Source organism: Musca domestica, unplaced genomic scaffold, assembly GCF_030504385.1.
Source record: "Musca domestica strain aabys unplaced genomic scaffold, Musca_domestica.polishedcontigs.V.1.1 72, whole genome shotgun sequence".
NCBI lineage: Eukaryota > Metazoa > Arthropoda > Insecta > Diptera > Muscidae > Musca > Musca domestica.
In genome coordinates, this window is record NW_026712388.1 from 2,690,828 (window position 1) to 2,706,099 (window position 15,272).

The 15,272-nt window shown below is 30.4% G+C and overlaps 1 long non-coding RNA gene across 4 annotated transcripts in view; it reads left to right on the forward strand.

Moving 5' to 3' along the window:
• Positions 1 to 15,272, forward strand: part of LOC105262501 (myb-like protein P) — a 651,308-nt gene that overhangs the window by 596,682 nt on the left and 39,354 nt on the right. Inside the window, exon 1 of one of the 4 annotated variants that reach the window (XR_009344003.1) lies at positions 7,232 to 7,676. The exons of the other annotated variants lie outside the window; for them this stretch is intronic. This is a non-coding gene — a long non-coding RNA (myb-like protein P). Of the gene's footprint in view, positions 1 to 7,231; positions 7,677 to 15,272 lie in introns of those variants that run through there. 4 annotated transcript variants of the gene reach the window in all.

The window sequence follows — 15,272 nt, forward strand, 5'->3', positions numbered from 1 at the left end:
GGTTTGCTTTAAATAAAGCTTCGTTTATTTCATTTTTTTTTTCGAATAATTCTCAAAACCCGAATTGTTTGACAGCGCTTTAAGTTACATGCCGCACCAGCGCCAGAGTTTCAGGTCAAAACATACAAATTCAAGCCGCCAAGACAAGGCAAAGATGTTGGTTATTCGAAAAAAATATTCAGTCAGGCAATCGACTTCTTTTTTCCTCTCCGCTTAGCAGCCAGAAATTGAAATCTTTAAAAAGGATACACATTGTTGTTGTCGTCTTCGTTGTAGGACTTTGCAATCAGTGGTGCTGCGGTCCTGCTGTAGAGTTATTTTTATTATTGTTGTTGCCATACTTCATTCTTGGTGTTTTGTGTTGTTGTTCTTGTTCGACCCTATAAGAATATGCTGCAACTACATGGACGACAGCAACAACAACAAATTCCTTTAACGAAAATAATATAAAAATAAAATTTGTAAACAAACTATAAAAATGTGTGTTGTATGTCTGTTCATGTTTCAATACTTCTGTTTGTTCGTCTGTCAATCTGTCCGTCCATCCATTCATCTCCATGTCTGTCCCTTCTTCTGTATTTGGGACCTTCTGTAGGCAGTGTTGCCAACATTTTGAGAGCTAGAAGCGTAATTAAAAACCAGAAAAGCGTAAATGGCGTAAAAACTTTCCTTAAAAAAGCGTAAAAAGCGCTATTTAGTTCGCATCTTTTATAAACATTTCATGTATATAAGTGCACACATATTTTTAAAAAATGTGATAACTTTTGACAGAGATGTCACATCGCTTAATAACATACCGCGTTTGCATTTGTTCCCGTACAAAATTCAATTGACGCAAAGAATGTTGTATTAAGAACATTTTACATGTGGTTAAAACTTACAGACATATACATTTTTACAAACAATTATGTTCACCTATAAAACCCATAGCTTCAAATGCAGTTGGAATGTCTGCATTAGTTTCTTCATTTTGCCATAAGACAGTTTGTAAAAAATAGTTTGACTTTTTGTAAACTTCCTGTGTAGAAATTTGTTTACAGACATTTGACGGCAGGTCATATTTGTCACAGCACGTATTCTCTCGACGAGAATATGTAAAATAGAATTTACAGAATTTAAGGATAATCTGTTTCTGATTTTCGATTTATATAAATTCATAGCTCAGAATGCTCTTTCTACTTCTGCATTTGAGTATGGGAAGTTAACCAGTCTTATAACGAATTCTGATAAATCTTGGGATTTTACCCTATGGAATCTTTGAACTCATTTACTTCTATCCATATCTATCTATTGTCAATCTTAGTTCTATATTAGAAATGACATCCGCGTTTTTTTCTTGTTCATTTTACTTTTCCTTCAATTGGTTTATAATACACAAAATTCTTCGTTTTATTTTGGTTTATTAAAAAAGAGTTACATGTAAAGAAAAGAAATTCAATGACAGGAATGAAAGACACCTAGAGAATTTGCAGTAAAGAACTTGTGTAGAACTTACCATAATATCAAAATATTCGAATGTATAAACATTGCCACATTTTAAAATCTAAAACCCGCTAAATGCACCAACAGAAAAGATGAAAAGCGTACGCACAGTGCTTTTTTTTCGTTACGCGCTATGCCCACTATTTTGGCGTTTTAGGCGGTCTAAAAAGCACCATAAATAGCGCGAAAAGCACTAAGTTGGCATCGCTGTCTGTAGGTAATTATTCTCACCTCTCAGTTGACATACGCTCTCTTAGGATTGTATCTCTGAGTTTTTTTTTAGAGAGAATAATGTTGTTTGGGGCACTCTCTCTCTTCTAAAATAACTCTCATAGATACGCACACGCACACCACCATGTGTACACAAATCAATATTCAAAGAAACACCAAAAGTGTTGTAAATGTTTGGATTACAACGGAAAACGCCAAAAAAAATTCATGTAATATCTCCAAATTGGCGGTAATAAAGTGGTTTAAATTAGAAACAGTAACTAGCGTTTTTCACCCTCGAAGGCAGTGTACGACTTGGTCCATCCTTGGTGCATAGTAATCAAATTTAGATGATGTTCGGAAATGGGCAATATCAATTCACTAATTCTAGTCCCTCCACCACAAAGGGTCAACATTTTGAATAAATATAACTTATTTGGTTGATTGTTTGGTTTAAGGTCATTAAAAAACTATGTTTTTTATTTTTGAATTATTCCTTTTTTATTTATCCAATATTTCGATATCCTCCGGAAATCATCTTCAGGGATCTGTTTTATAAAAAACACAAATTACAAACTGATGTTAACAATATATAACACAATAAATAACATACATTTTAAAGTGGAAGCTCTTCTATTCAGTTTAAATGCCACTATCAAACTAAATTTTCTTTCGTCGGTGTTTGTGATGTAGACTTCTGTAAATGTGAGCACAGTAGTCTGTATCGGTTTTATAATTAATTCGTTTGGCATTTGTTAAACTTATAATATGTAACATTTCCAATGTAAATCGTCTTTTGTAATTATTTTCTTGTGCTAATATGTCGACGTCTTTAAGGCTGGGTTTATGTCCTGTCAATGTGCAATGGGCGGCTAGAGCAGTCTTTTCTTCAAGAGGCTTGTCACTTTTTTGATCGGGCTTATGTCTTGTTTTTAATTTTTTCTCTGTCGTGCCGACATTTGGCTTTTGTCATACGTCAGCGTCATCCCCATTGCTTGTTATCCTATAAAATACATTGAACTTGTCCTCCTTCTTGATTTCAGATTTGGTTTTACTATCCATACTGTCGACATTATTACATGATTTTAAAGCTAATTGATAGTGGTCCTTATTATAGATGTTTGATTTGCAAAGTCTTTCTGAGAATCCCGGGATGTAACAGCTTTATAAATTTTGTCTTGTCCTTGCCTCCTTTTTATGGTTCGTTCTTGCGCGTATAATTAGGTCGTCTATGGTTTTTGGAAAATGATTTTGGCTTAATATGTGGCGTATTTTTTCTTTCATTCTCTGAGTGGATTTGTTCGTCACTTATATTTAAAGTTCTACTAATAAATTAATCGCTGTGTTAATTTTTATTCGTCGAGGGAGTTTTTGGTACCAATCTAATATAAATTCGCTTCCTTTATTATTGCGTCGAAATAGTGTAGCCTATAATTTTTCTCTATTTCGTGTGTACATTGTTTGCTCGGCATTTAGAATATTTAGTGTTTGGTGTTGATCTCCGATTTCTTCATTATACAAAAATGTCGTCTACGTATTTAGTTACTGCTTTCGGCTTTGTCGTCAGTTTTTATAAAGAAGCGTCCAATAACTCCTCCATCATAATTAAGGAAAAAATATATGTGAAAAAAAAGAGAAGGGATAATCCGATTTTGTTCTAACCTTGCCAATTCTAATATTTCCATCAGAATATCTCCATCAACATCCGATTATTTCTATCAACACAAGATATGTTATAAAGATGGTAGAAATCGGACCATTCCTTCTAGTACCTCCCCTACAAAGGGTCAAAGTTTTGAATAACAAATACGATTATAAAATCCGTAATAAACTTGCTGTTATCTTCCTTTTTCAAACATCTCATTATTTCTACCAACACAAGATATGCTGTAAAGATGGAATATATCGATCCACTCCTTCTGGTACCTCCCCAACAGAGTATCAAAATTGTGAATATCCATGAAGCTCATAAAACGCGAAATTAACATCCAATTCCATTAAGATATGGTACATCTGAATATTTCTATCAACACAAGATCTGTTACATAGATGGTAGAGATCGATTCCTTACAACTTGTCATAGCTTAATATTTCTTACAACCAGAAAACTGAGATCAATATGGGATTTGTGATTTCGCGTAAAATTTGATATAAATGTTCGATTTTCTTGTTAGTTTGCCCATACCAATATTCATATCTGTATTAGATGAAGTATGAAAATGGAATACTTCGGTCGAATACACCCCACGTACATTTTAACATTTTGTAAAAATCACATAGCCTTTATAAAAATGAAGAAAGCAGTCGATATAGTCCAAACCTGGCATGTCGCAATATTTATATCATATTTATTTAGGTCCGATACGAGATGGAAACATTTTTTGGAACATGCTCCAACAAGGGCCAACAATTTGAATAATCATAACAAATTTCAAAATATATTTATAAATATAATCAAACATTGGCTGAGGGTATATATCTATCGCCAAAACCGACGGATGTTTTTAACTTGTTTTTAACTTGTTTTTTTTTTTTTTTTGTCCATTTCAACCTCTAGAAGTGTCATTTTATTATCAGTGTTCCTACTTGTCACTACATGGCACAATTACAGAAGGTAGAACAAAGCTACCCCAATAATGATGTTATTTCAAATTCAGTTGCAAAATAAATGCATACTTTCGATGTTACTGAGTTGGCCATAAAAGTGTATTATCCTACTATTTTAAATTCAATCTTGTGGAATACCCCGAAATTCCATTCTTATTTCACGGGTTTTCCTCGAAATAGGAATTTTGTTAAAAAAATTAAAAATAAACAAAACCAGATTTTGCATATTTAAAAGTCCATTTGACACTATAAGACTCCAGCACAGAGTTGCATTTTTCTAGTTTCTTTGAAGTTGAGCAACCTTTCTCATTGAGCCATGGGTCTCTATATTACTTACATGCTTATTAGCATTTTTACATTTTTCAGTAATTAATGACAACAACAGATTTTTCTCAGTTGGGATAATGAAGACGTCAGAACTTTTACGCGTGTACATATTTTGAATATGTTATTTAATCTGTAACTATTTCCCAAAAACCATTATGTGCACATTTTTTCAATATCTCAGATACACCTTTTAGAGTATGAAAAACTAGATATGCTACCACATATTATTCATTTAAACAATCCTCCGCAAAAATGCTACTCAAATATTCAAAAAAAAAAAAAAAAAACGTAAAAAGTACCTTGAGATGGCAAACAGTAAAAAAAAACGCCAAATTGTCAACACTTTGATGTAACCATTCAAGCACTCATCTCCAGTGTTGCCGTTTGAAATTTTTATTTCAGCCCAAATTTTTTCTAAAAACCGCCCAAAATCGACCATATCCGCCCAAACTGTAAAAAGTTGAATAATTTATATGTAGTTTGTATTCAAGTAAATTTTTTTGAAAATTTTACACTATACATAAAAAAGGTACTCAAGTTTTATTACATTCAATGTATTAAATACATTAGAGAAAATAAAAATTTTATGTTATTTTACTTCAAGTTTTTTTTTTATATATATATTATATATATATATTTGAAAAAGTAACGTAATACAAGAATTCAATGTATTAAATACATTAAAGTCATTATTATTATTCAGGTTTTTATACCCTACAACACTATGTGTTGGGGGTATCATAACTTTGATTGGGCCAAAAATTATAGGAAAGTATATATGGATCTTCCTATCTCGCCGAGCTGAGTCGATCTAGCTATGTATGTCCGTCCGTCCGTCTGTCCATGTTAATTTGTAATCACTCTACAGGTCGCAATTATGGCCCGATCTTCACGAAATTTAGAATGTAGCTGGGGTTAATGTCAAAATAGAACCCTATTTCTTTTGGAGATGATCGCATAATATTTAGGGGTTGAAATGGACCAAAAACTGAAAAATTTCCTGATTTTGCAGTTGCTCTACAGGTCACAATTATAGACTAATCGAAGCGAAATTTAGCATGGGGCTAGAGCTTTGAACTGGGCAGAAGCCTTCCAATATTTAGTGGTTTAGTGGACCATAGCATTTGCGATAAATAAAAGTCAATTTTTCCATTAATCCGCGAATATTTTTACTGCCGGCGAAATCACAAATAGACGAACAGGTCAATTCTGACCGTTATGTAGATGCCGATAGTAAAAATATCGCATATATATGGCGAAATATATACAATGTATATATACAAGGGAAGGGGATGTTAGCTAGAATGCTTATATCTCCAGAATGGCTGGAGCGATTTTGATAATGATGATCATATAGATTTTGTAGTCTTTTGTGACATTTTTTATTTTGTCATATTTTTTATCGCATGCGATTTTTTTAAATTGACTTATAATATTGAAGTATTTGTTTTGTAATATTTTTTCACTTTACAACACAGGTTAGGGTTATTATTTATATACAGATTGCAATTATCGTTCGATCCTCACAAAATTTTTCACAAAGGTAGGGTTAGGCTCAGAAGGGCTTAGCCTATTGTTTTCAAAGATGTCCGCATTATATTTAGGTTGAAATGGACCAGCAGCTCAAAATGTTCCTGATTTTGCAGCCGTTATAAAGGTCCCAAATATAAACCTAAAATCTCGCATGAAGTTAGAGCTTAGGACAGCGGGTAGAATGGACCACTACTTTTGTGTAAAAAAAGTACCATCATTACTTACAGGCGATAGCCGAAATACACAAAATGCGAACTTCTGCTTCTTTTGCTGATTTCGTTGACGAATATAGCCAAATATCGTAGACAAGAAGATCATATAGATGAGTCTAAATTTAGAGATACAGAGGGGCCTCTTGCTTTTGGAGATGATCGCAAAATATTTAGGGGTTTTAATGAACCAAAAACAGAAAAAAATGTCCTGATCACACAATTGAAGCCAATCGACACGCCTGAGAAGATAGGTGAGCACAGGGAAGAATTCTGGCATTTTGGGTGACTATTGGAATATAGCCGTAAAATGGCCCACAAAAACTAACAGCACGACGGAGTGCATAAATATTGGGAAAATGTCCCTGGTCAAAATGCTAAGGGTAATATCTGGGCAGTGCTCCGTGACATAATTTCAAAAGCGAAATCTTCCAAAATGGATTTGGACATGAGGGGGCTTCTAACATATTGTAGTGTTGTAGGGTATCACATGGTCGGCCCGCACGACTATAGCCTAATGTATTATATATATTATTAAAAAACTTAACAAAAATCTATAAAATAAATAACGATTCATTTCAATAAAGAAAATATAAAATTCACTTAGTAATAAAAAAATAAATTACGTAAAATAAACAATGAAAAATAAATTTGTACCCAATATGGAAAAAATCCGCCCAAACCACAAAATTTATCTTTTTTCCGCCCAAATTTGGACGGAAACGCCCAAAACGGCAACACTGCTCATCTCTCCATAAATGTGTGACATGAACTCTCGCTGAACTCCCAAACAAACTCTCCCTCTCACACACAATTCCCAATTTTACTCTCATTATGTCTTTTACTCTCTCCATTTATATCTTTCGCTCAATTCTCTGCTCTCTGCTTGTGACAGAACAGCACTGTGTCTGCACTGGCCACACAAAGCCATCCTCACATTGTATGGCTCCATACAAATTTGACAGTTTTCTCATAAGTCAGTGTCAAAGATTGTATTGTATCTTTAGGTTATACGGACCGTTGTCGTTGTCGTGTTGCCGTGCCGCCGTCGCCGTATTTACCAGTACCGTATTTTTATTCCGTGGTGTGTCGTGTATATTTTATGTTGCATTCGTTTCGTTTGTCCGTTCGTGTGTTTAATCGTTTTTTTGCCGTTCCTTCATCATCAGCATTACAGCTTGTTGGTGGATAAATGTTTGGATGTGGATAGCTGTGAAATGGCTGGCTCTGGCTAGTCCAACGAGAAAAGGAGGATACCAACTCCATACAGCGGCGTTTTGTGGAAAAGAAGAATTCCGAATTCTGGGTGTGCGTTGCGTTTGTGTTTCCTTTGTTGTTTTCTTTTAATTATTTTTTTGGTGTTTCTTCTCGTATTTATTTGGTATTTCTCTTTTCGGTCGTCGTTGTCGGTGTATAAAAAAAATTATTCTTTTTTTTTTTGTGCTCTAAAGAAATTGAAGAAAGAATGGAAAAAAAGTGAAATGGAGAAGAAAAATAGAGAAATAATTTAATTTTTGTTTATTACAAAATAACACAAAGCAAACAAGAAAGAAAGAAAGAAAGCAAGGAAATAAATTGAAATAACGAGAAGAAAAACGTAGTGGCTGGAAAATGAGGCTATTATTTTGTTTTAATTAATGTTTAAAGAAAGTTTTTCACCTCTCTCCCCATCGGAGTTTGTTTAAACAAAGAAAAATAATAAAGTTTGTGTGACCATCTCCAGCCTCAACTCTTGGCCAAGAAGTTACATTTGTATCTCTTCTTCGCCTAAGGCCTGGCCCCTGTGTTGTGCCAAATGGAGTTCGCCAAAGAAAAAGTATTCCGGAAATGAAATATTCTCATTGTATGTGCGAGTGTGTGTGTTTGCATTTTTTATGGCAACTCCGTTCAAGTGTTTTTGCTGTTGTTGTTTTTTTTGTGTGCCTTGTTCGTTCGTGTTACTACAACTTGGAACCTATAAAAAATGTTTATTTATTTTCTGCTTATTTTTTGTATCTACAATTTCAAAAGTTGTGGCGGCTGCGATTTCCAGGAATCCATAAAATGTTCCGTTTAATAAAAAAAAATCAAAAAAACAAAAAAAAATTATTTGAAACCAGTTTAGGTTGTCCAACCTTCTAATAGTGGATTATTTTACTAATTTCTTGCATGGAGTTCTATACGAATGTATATGCGTGTGTGTAAAAAGAAATAAACCATCAAAATTTACAACAACTATAGAAGGCATCTTCTCCCCAAACGAAAATGAATGAAAACCCCCAAAAAATATCCTACCAAAACAAAACTAACTCCAACTGTGTTAAAATTGAGATCAAATTTAAATCTAGCAACCAACCAAAAAAAAAAAAAGAAAACAAGAGGATATATACCAACAACAAAACCCCTACAACAACAACAACGAAAAAGTATCTTAACATCCAGGAATAGTATCTTCTTCTACTAATCCACAAAGAAAACAAAAATGCCTAGCTAAGAAGAAGCTACTACAACAAGGTAGAATCTGCTGCTTTGGGTTTATTTCAAAAGGTACCAGAAAATAAGGCGCATATTTCTTGCCTTGGATGTATGTAACTCCGCGAGTGTGTGTGTATATTAGTTTATCTGTGTATGTGTGTGTGTATTGGTGGCGTACAAGATTAAAGCAATGGTGTTTAGCCAGCAGCAGCAGGTACTCATCCTAAAGAAGTAAAATATTCTGCCTTTGGTTTCGTTCGTTCACATTAAAGGTGGAAAAACATATGATTTGAGGGTATTTGGGTTTTCTTGTATTTCTTCTTCTTCTGTCTTTTTTTATTTCGAGGAAATTCAAAATAAAGTCATGGAAAATTTGTTTGTTTTTTTCCATGGCATGAATGTGAATGGCTATTGGAATTAGGTGGTGATGTGAGACAAAATCAAGAAAAATAAATACATTTTGGAAATTCAAAATTAAAGATAAAATAAATAATATTATTAATAAATTAAATAAATGATATAATAAAAATATATGAAATTTAAAAAAAAAATAAAAAATTAAAAAAAAATAAAAATTAAAAATTTCAAAAACAAAAAAAAAAAATAAATAAATAAATAACAATTAGAACCTAAAATATAAGGTGGAAAAGTAAAATGATCCTAAAAAAGCGTTTTATTAAAGGAAATACTTAAATGTGTTTAAAAGTGTTTTATTAAAAGAAAAACTTTAACAAAAATTATAAAAAAAATCCAAAAAAAAAACAATCAACAATTAGAAAAGAACTGAAAATGAAAAACCAGCGTTTTGTCAAAAATAAAAAAATCAAAAAAGGAAAAACTTTGACTTAACTTAAAAATTCCAAATAAAAAAAAAACAATTATAAATGAAAATAAGGTGAAAAAAGTTAAATCCTTTTAAAACCACAGTTTTGTTAAAAATAAAAGAAATTGAAAAAGAAAAAACTTTAACTAAACTTAAAAATTAAAAAAAAAATCAATTAGAACTGAAAGTATGGTGAAAAGAAGTAAAATTATTTTAAAATCAGTGTTTTATTAAAAAAAATCGGAAAAGGAAAAACTTAAATAAACTTTAAAATTTCGCAAACACAAAAAAACAATTAGAACTTAGAAAATAAGGCGAAAAAAGTCAAATCCGTTTCAAACCAGCGTTTTATTAAAAATAAAAAAAGGAAAAACTTTAACTAAAATTTAAAATTTCCAAAAACAAAAAAAAAAAAAAAAAAATTGAACTGAAAGTAAGGTGGAAAAAGTAAAATCATTTTAAAACCATTGTTTTATTAAAAATAAAAGAAATCGAGAAAGAAAAACCTTTAAACTTAAAAATTAAAAAAAAAAACAATTTGAACTGAAAATAATCGGAAAAAATAAAATCATTTTAAAACCAGCGTTGTAATTGAAATAAGAAAAAAAATATGGAAAAAGCAAAATCGCTGTAAAAAGCAGCTTTTTATTAAAAATAAAAAAATCGAAAAAGGAAAAACTTTGACTAAAATTAAAAATTTCAAAAACAAAGGAAAAAAAATAGAAACTGAAAGTAAGGTGAAAAAAGTAAAATCATTTTAAAACCAATGTTTTATTAAAAATAAAACAAAAAACGAAAAACTTTAATTTAACTCAAAAATTCGAAAAACCATTAAAACTAAATTCGAAAAACTATCAAAACTAAACTAAGATATAAAATCCTTTTAACTTTAAGAAAATTTTATATAAATAATACAATTAAAATCGTGATTTCAGAATTGATCGGCCACAACAAAACAAACATTATTAAATGAGGCCAACTATCTTCAAATAACATAATAATAAAATAATAAATAATAAAAAAAATTCTTCAAATTTTAACTGTTTAAAATAACATTTTAATCAAAAAATAATAAACAATAAAAATTGAATGCAACAAATACGTTTTCTATAAATAATTTGTTTTAAAGCCTCTACAAAGTATCTCCAAGATATGTACCCACCTGGAAGTGACTGTGTTGTTGTCTTGCAGATGAAAAGAAAACTGGTTTCTGAACCATGAGAAAGAATTCCAACTGCATCAAGTTATTAAGATAGCAGATAAAACAGAAAAATAAAATGTCTATGCAAAGTGGCTATTTTAAGGAATTAAAGGCAAATAATAATTAAAATAGAAAAATCGATGAGAAAAAAAATCTATTTAATTATTAAATAAAAACTATTGGGAAAAAATAATAATTTAAATCGTTAATTGAATTCAAAATCCTAAAATTCTAAATAATAAACTGAAATAATTAAAATGGAAAATAAATAAATATAATAATTGGAAACGTTAATAAAAGTTAAAACAAAAAATGATAAATTACAAGAAAATTAGTAAATTAATAAGTTGATAAATTTTGAAACTAAACAAGTCAAATTAGGAAAAAAATATGATTACAGATTAAAATCCAAAATATTACCTATTAAAGTGGTTGTCTAAAAAATGTTGTAAATATTAATGAAATGAAACAGTATAAAATTAAAAGGAAAGAGAGTAACTATTAAAATAAAAAATAAAATAATAAAAATAATAAGTAACAAAAAGCAAAATAATAAAAATTATGACAGATTCTTTAAAAACTAAATGACGACAATTAGCTGCAAATCACGTTTTCTTAATAAAGAATTTAAACATAATTTAATAAAGTCGAATAAAATATATATCAATAAAAAGAACGCCTCTAAAAATTTAAAGAAAAAATGTAAACAAGTCATACATAAAACAGTGTAAATATTGGAAAAAAAGCTAACAATATATAATCAAAAAACTTGAAACAAAACATAAATACAAATTAGAAATTGTTTGAAAACAAAAAGTCCAAAATTTGTCTATTGGAAATGAATGAAAATAAAATATTTTAAAATACAAACCCATTAATTTTTGTAAAATTTTGAAATCTATTGACGGTTTTAACATATTTAATTAAGTGCGTATATGCAAATTAAAAATAACGGAAAATGAAAAAATTTAATAAATAAATCCAAAAAATTTCTCTTCTAAATAAATTAATGAAAAATGTTCTTAAAATAATTAAATTGTGAACTTTTAAAATAAAATTAATATATTGAAAAAACATTAACTTTTCTAAATAAAGAACGGGAATAAAATTATCAATAATTAATAGAAAACGAAATAACCACATGTTCTAGAGACTTCTTAAACAAATTGAAAACCATATATGCAAAATGCAAAATTAAAATATGAAAAAACTAGAACAGGAACAGAAAGAAAACTTATGAATAATTAATTTATCATAAACAACATAACAAACATACTATGTTGATATGCTAACCAATAAATGTCATCTATGATCAATGAATAAAAACGCGCAGTTCGAAAGTTAATTTAGATTAAAATATTTTAGTAAAATATAAACAAAAAATAATCGCATAAGAGTTGTCGCTGGACAAATTTTGAGTAAATAAATCTGAATATAAAAACTAATATGAAATGATATAATGTCTCAGAAATAAAGATAGTATGACACTAAATTTCGTGAATTGTAAAAATCATCCAATATAAGAGTTCAGTTATATAAAACATGAATTTAAAACGAATAATAAACATGTTAATAATAAAAAAAATATTAAAACAATAGATAAATACAATAATAATATTTATAATAAAAATTATTACAACAATAAAAACAGTATATATAACTTTTAAATAGATAAAAAATGCAAATTAAAAAATGTGAACGGAAAGCAAAATGCCAACTCAAAACTATAGTACTGCAAAAATAAATTATTTACTAAACCATGAGTTGTGATAAATTGGAAAAAAATCATGACGTGCGACTAAATTCAAAAAATGTTCTAATAATTGAAAAAATCGACTACATATCAATAAAAACATCACAAAATAAAATAATGAATTTTGAAAAAACAGCAAACAAAGAAATTGAAAATGATTAACAAAAGTTGATAAATCTTAAGATCCCACGTGACATCCATGATTACAGATCAAATAAAAAATAAATAATTATTTCGCATAAGAAAAGCTAGAGGCTGTCGACCATGTGACTCTACAACACTATAATTAGTAGATGTGATACTATATGATTTAAATGAGAACTTTTCCAAGATAATTGGGACAAATAATTGGACTATGAAAAATCATATCAATCTTCGTTCTCTAATTTTCGATTGTTAAAGTTTTATAAGGTAAAATTTATTTATAATTCAAAGTATTCAGAGATGATTGTGGGGTCCTCGTTTCAAATAATCGTCATAGATATGGAACCAATAAATTCCAAAACTTAGGATCTTTAAGAAAAATACAAAAACATGTCAAAAAGTGTAGGTTTGGACTATATCGACCACTTCCTAATGGCCCGATATAGTCCAAACCTAATAGGATGCGTAAAATATGAAGAAGACGGGATGTTTATTGCGGATTTGTAATAGTTTTAGTTATTCAAAACTTTGACCATGTGTTGGGGAGGACCATCCGGTTCCTCGATCGATCCGATTAAAATCTTCACACTAGACTTTGGGTTCATAAAAATATTGTTATGTGTGAAATATAAAGAGAACCGGATGCTTATTTCGGATTTTATAATCGTTGTGGTTGTTCGAAACTTTAACCCTCTGTGGGGTACGTACCAGAAGGAATGGTTCGACCTCTACCATCTTTATAACAAATCTTGAATTGATAGAAATATTGAGATGTGCCAAATGTGAATGGATATTAATTTCGCGTTTTATGGGCTTAATGGATATTCATTTGATATTCATTTATTTGACCCTTTGTGGGGAAGGCACGAGAAGGAGTGGACCGATATGTCCCATCTTCACTGCGTGTCTTGTGTTAGTAGAAATAATGGTATGCATGCAATACAATGAAGACCGGATGGTTATTCAAAACTTCGTTTTGTTTATTCGAAACTTTGACCCTTTGTGGGGGAGGTACCAGAAGGATTGGTCCGATCTCTACCATCTTCATAACAAATCTTGTGTTGATAGAAATATTGAGATGTATCAAGTTTGATCTAAATCGGTTATTAACTTCACATTTTATGAGCTTCATGGATATTCAATATTTTGACCCTTTGTGGTGGAGGTACCTGGAGGAGTGGACCGATATATTTAAAATTTATACCACATCTTGTGTTAATAGAAATTATGGGATTTGAGTAATTTTAAGACAATCGAACTCTTATATGACATTTTTATGAGAGTTTATCGATCCCTTTGTGGGGCCCGATATTGTTCAATTTCGCTCCGGACCTAGCAATGATGCAAATATTAGGACTTACAAAATTCGAGCAAAATCGAATTATCCTTTCATTTTCTGTGCAGTAAAATATTTTTTTTTTTTTTTTTTTTTGAAAATTTAGACCTGTTTTGAAGGACTTAGCAGAAGGAGTGGACTGATATTGGCCATATCCGAATTCGATCTAAGTTTGATAATAATATTACGATGTACCAAGTTTGGACCGAATAGGATACTCCCTTCGAGAGTTATCGTGCGCACTTGCAACCTACACATACAGACAGACGGACGGACATCGCTAGATCGACTCCAAATGTCCTGAAACGAATTTGGTTCAAAGAGACCTAGGGTGTAAAACTGTTATTCCGATGAGGCACGTTTTGGCCGTATCAAATGATATATACCCTACACCTACCAGCCAGACAGACAAATGGACATCGCTATATCGACCCCAAATGTCCTGAAATGGGTTTGGTTCAAAGAGACCTATGGTCTAAAGCCGTTATTTTGAGGAGGCAAGTTTTGGCCGTATCAAATGTTATATATCCTCTCTAGCCATAGGCTGAGGGTATAATAAGAAACTATCAATTCATTTTGGGTAAAAAATCTCAACACAACTTTTGTGACTCTGTTTTTTGGCATACCCATGTCATAGTACAAGATTCTATAATGTACTTAGTAAAATTCGTAATCTCGGTTATTCAGGCTATACTTAACTGGTGATGCTTTTGAGAGAAGACAATAAATGTTTTTTTTATATTTAATTTTCAAACTTTGAAGTGAAAATCGAAAGGATTTTTGGCGTTTTATATTCCCTCCAGTTATGTTATATGACCAGATAACTATAGTCTTATCCCATTATAAATAATGCCGAACCTACCAATAAACTTTTGTTGTTGTTTTTATTATTACCACAATAAAACATACCGGGATTACGCCTGAGCATTTTAAAATAATTTAATGACTTAATTTCTGCTTTACAAAAAATACTTCAAAAAAAAAAATACAGCATTTTTTTCGAAAATAAAAAATCTAAGCACCTCTAAACATCTAAAATCTTAATCCTAATTTTATAACTTAATTTACCTTTTTTTAAAAATCTCGTTTAATCCACATTAAATTAGTGTAATAAACTAGGATTTTCTTACGAAAATTACAACTTTATAATTACCCACAATATATTCATGGGCCTCCTATAAAAAAAACTCCGA